The 4,771-nt window shown below is 46.0% G+C and overlaps 1 pseudogene across 1 annotated transcript; it reads right to left on the bottom strand.

Annotated features, from left to right (window-relative positions):
- Positions 1-3,484: 3,484 nt before the first annotated feature.
- Positions 3,485-4,294, bottom strand: LOC310783173 (proteasome subunit beta type-7 pseudogene; annotated as a pseudogene). Its single transcript has one exon. The product of its transcript is annotated as a proteasome subunit beta type-7 pseudogene (transcript).
- Between the last annotated feature and the right edge of the window lie 477 nt (positions 4,295-4,771).

Below are 4,771 nucleotides of genomic sequence, written 5' to 3'. Positions count from 1 at the left end.
TGACATCACAACAGTATAATCCTAATGTTAATTTAAAATTAAATATTCTTCTAAATATGGATGAAAGTCCAAAAAACGTAAAATTTTCTTACAGCACCCCCTACCTAAAAGTACTTCCAGCACCACTGGAAGGTCGATTCTGAGCCTGCACTGCAGTGGTGGATTAGCTGCGATATAATTTTTATTATATTTTCTTTGGGGGAGGGGGGGGGGGGGGGCACCAGCAAAAATCTTGCCTAGGGCACCAACTTGGTCAGGCACGCCACTGTCTTCAATACAGCATATGATGATCATTTTGTAAATGATGGTGCAACATTTTGAGTGAAATAAGCAGACTATGCTTTGGGGCGTGATTGACAGGTCGCTTGACCAGTGATCGCGCAGCTCGCCAATCATGGACCAATAGCAGGCAGCGCTGCGGCCCTGGCACTTTTGGCTGTACAAGCCATGCCATGCTGATTTCCATTCCATGCCGCTGCTGCCGCACCCAAGATGGACCTACTTCAGAGTGGTGTCAAAGCGCGCTGGCCTCCAACCCGCTGTGGTTGGCGACGTCTCACCAATCGCAGCCAACCGAGCCGGCTTCAGCGTTGACGACGATTGACTGGAAAGATGCGCGCTGATGATGTCACAATGTCTATGACATCATCAGTGATGTCACTCATGTCACTCACTGATGATGTCACAATGCTTCAGCTTCACGGCGTTACACAACGTATTTCCTTGCCAGACTGTAATATGGGAGGCATGCTGTATGACGTAACTTCCGTCGCAGTCCAGCCAACCAGATTTCACCGCATCTGCAGCATCTGGATGGAGCATTGGAATCTTGTGATTCAGACCCTCCGTCGCTGGAAGCTTGCTGTCGTCGACGGTGGATCTGTCTACATGAGACTGTGGGCTCTGTCTGCGCTTTTTTTCCGCAATCTCGTGCAAGTGTGATGTCACTGATGATGACACAATATCTGGTCCCTCGAGCAATTGTGATGTCTCAGTGAGTGATGTCATCAGTGATGCGAAGTTGAGCAATTGTGCGCTGCGCCTGCCAATAGAGCAGGCGAGGCCACGCAGCAGCCGAGCTGCGGGCGAGGTCGCGCAGCAGCCGAGCCAGCGAGCCGAGCCCGCGCAGTGGGCGAGCATTGGAATCGAGCGTGCATATAACGCAAGATGCCTATATAGTTGCAGAAAAATTCACAATCTAGTGAATCTACAAGACTGACAACGGCGTTCAGTATTTTCATGTTAGCACAAATTGTTTTAATGGTAACATATAATAAGTATACCAAACAATTGTGATTTCCACATTGCAGTCACATGGGATTGTGATGATCCAGAGTAAATGCAGCATGCATGTCTACATCCACTGTGAACTCATTTATGAAAACAGAAGACGAAAGACATTTAACAACACTGAATGTCAAACAAATGTTCATCCAAAGGACTTGATGAGTGTCCGAAGTCAAAATGAGGCATGGGCAAATTTGAATCAAACTCTCCTTTGACCCTGGAGAATATGACACTTGAAGCCTACTCTTGTTTCAAAGCAACAATCACTGTAAATGCAAATAGAGGAAACAATAATGTGAGTGAAATTCTTTCAAGTGGATTAATTATGATGAAATGGTGTGTGTGTGTGTGTGTGTGTGTGTGTGTGTGTGTGTGTGTGTTTTTGTATCAAATAAATCCATACAGACACACACACGCAGCCACGCACGCACGTACGCACGCACGCACGCACGCACGCACGCACGCACGCACACACACACACACACACACACACACACACACACACACACACACACAGATCATCTAATGAGAAATCTGCCACAGCTTGGAGTTTCAGCCTGAGGCACCTTTTAGAAAACTTCCTAATGACATTGAAAACTCTAAACTGGACATTCATCAACACACATTCTGAATAAAACACCATTCTCTCTACACTAGGGCTGTCCCGAATACCATATTTAGAACTCCGAAGCTTCTGGGAGATCAAATCGATCATAATCCGCTCTTGTGCTGTCTGTCCTTCAGGGTATGCAAATATGGCAGCAAGTGCATCTTTGTGTACAACCCTAACAACCCTGCTGGCACGCTGGGTTTTGATGATGTGTATTACTGCTGCCATATCGAGAACCACAGAAGCCTCTTTGGCTGCTGGAGAGTGCTCAAGATCAGGCATGCCTGGTAAACACCCAAGAATATCGGACTTGGTTCCTGACCGCAGCTTGCCTTGATCTGATTGCGGAGGTTCACGTTGATTCTCGTGCTTGAAGAATTCATCTATGTCTGATTCAGGATGTGCTTGTAGGGACAAAAACAGTTTGGTGATGAGGGCTGTATTCGCCTTAGCAGACTACAGCTTGTTAGCACTCTTCTTCAGATTCACAGGTGGCCTCTCGAGCGTTGGGATGACATCAGATGGGCTTGGAGGCTTTTTCTATTCTGTCCCTTACAAACTCCATGAACATGGCTTTGTCAATGTTTGGAGCTTCCCTGAGGCAGTTAGAGATCTCATAGTAGTCCATGACCATGCCGCTGTCTAAGGTGATGAGCTCTCTGGACCCCTCTCCTTGAAGGGATTGACAACTTTATCGTCCTTCCTTGCCATCACATAGAGCTTTGATACGATTGAGGAACTTGTTCTGTTCAGCAGCTGAGGACTCTGGATGCTCCAAACGTTCCTTGTTGCTTGTTGTAGAGCCACACAGGCATCCTCAAACTCATCAATGGCCCTTAGCACTTCAGGTTTTGAGAGCTCGATGATCTCCTTCTCCTCGTGCTGACCATAGAGGCCCTTTGATCCACTATCCTCCTTCAGAAAGTTGGACTACGCTGTTAGTTCATGGTATTGGAGCCTGAACAAGGCCTTAATGCAGAAACTCCAAGTAGTACAAAATAAACTGGTGAGAGTAGTACTAGGGTTGGTTTTTACAGCCAGAAGTCATGTGGGTAGGTCCCAGTTCTCTCAGCTTAAATGGCTCACAGTTGAGGATAGCGTGCATCTAAACCAACTTAATATGGTGACAGGATTTTAAATGGCGGAGTCCCGCTAATGTCTATCGTTAGTACATCATAAGGCTACTGGTTCAAAATGAACTAATACATTAAGAGCACTCAATTTTTTTTCTTATTCTATTTATGTTTCAGGTACATACATTATTACATAATAATCATGATTAGTATGAATATACTTTATGCATAAAAGAATGAGAGGTTGATATGCTGGTCATTTTCTTTCTTTCTTCAGTGGGTATGACATCATCAATCAGTGGAGTTTGCATGCTCAGTTGATGGATTGTGTTTGTGTGTGTCACAATTCAGTGGGTTTGACATCATCATCATCATCAGTGGGTAGGACATCATCAGTCGGTGGCGTTAGCATGGTCAGTTGATGGATTGTTCATCATCAGTGGCAGTGGGTTGGACATCATCAGTTGGTGGCGTTTGCATGCTCAGTTGATGGATTGCGTTCGAGAACAGTGTTTTAGGAGGTGTCCATGGTTTGTACGGTTTGCTCCATCACCTCCAGGTTCAAGACTGCAGTTGTTCCTCTTTTGTACATGTAGTTGCCAGTTCTGACACCCTTCTTGTTGGCCTCGTCATGGGGCCTGAGGTAGTCCACCTGGCCCTTGGTGATAACACACAAGTCAATGTTGCTGCCAGAGCCCAGATCATTGAAGATACCTGCCGCAATGGCGTCACGCACAAGCCGCTTGGCATCTTCCTCCTCCATGTCAGGCTTGTAGCGGGCCTCAAACACTGCCATGGCAGCAAGGGACCCAGAGCCCATGGTGACATAGGGCAACGTGTCAGTGGAGCCGTGAGGGTAAATGCTGTACAGGTGTGGACCCACGCAGTCCACTCCACCCAGGACCAGAGCAGCACCAATGTAGCCTTGGTACCTGAAAAGCATTTGCTTGAGCATGCGGTTGGCGGTGGCCACGCGAGGCAGCCTGCCCGTGGAGAGAGAGTGCAGCTCCAGGTTGGAGGAGATAATCTGAGTGGTCATCTCTGTATCTGCAGCTGTGCCTGCTCCACAACAATAAATGTTGGGGGAAATGTAGTGGATCTTGGAGCAGTTCTTGTCTGCCACTATCATTCCCTCAGTCGCCCTTGTGTCGGCTCCAAGGATGATGCCATCCTTGAAAACAAGGCCACAGATAGTAGTGCCTGTTTTGCGAGCTGCAGGCAAGCTGCATCCCAATTTGTTGACTTCAGTTTGCAACGCTGCATTTCTCATGCAGTTTTCAAAACTGAAACCCGCTGGTGGCTGTCTCACTGTGAAAGTTGCCATTTTGGTGAAGGAATGGTGAATGAGTATTACTTATAACCTCAGCAGGGAAGGATTTATGACATCACTGATAGCATCACAATTAGTCTGACATCACTGATGATGTCACAATGTCTATGACATCACTGATGATGTCACAATGTCTATGCTGTCATAGGATGGTGGATGTTGATTGTGTTTGTGTGGTTTGCCACCCAGTGAATGTTGATTGTATGACATCACTGATGTCTGTGACATCACTCATGATGTTATTTTATCGTTTTTTGTTTTATTTTATTTTTAATTAGACTTGTTTTCTACATGTTCAAAATACAAATTTTCAATCAGTCAATCAATAACCCACCTCCATGCAAATTTTCAGCCCAATCCGACTTGCGGTGTGGGCGTGCATAAAAGATACACACATTATGCAACTTCAACTTTACTACAAATATACAGTCCATGCTACAAATGCACAGTTAAGACTGAGTAGATGAAGAA

This window comes from Poromitra crassiceps, assembly GCF_964638095.1.
Source record: "Poromitra crassiceps genome assembly, chromosome: 10".
Taxonomy (NCBI): Eukaryota; Metazoa; Chordata; class Actinopteri; order Beryciformes; family Melamphaidae; genus Poromitra; species Poromitra crassiceps.
The sequence above is the reverse complement of the archived record's forward strand: the minus strand, read 5'-3'. Positions and strand labels throughout refer to the sequence as shown.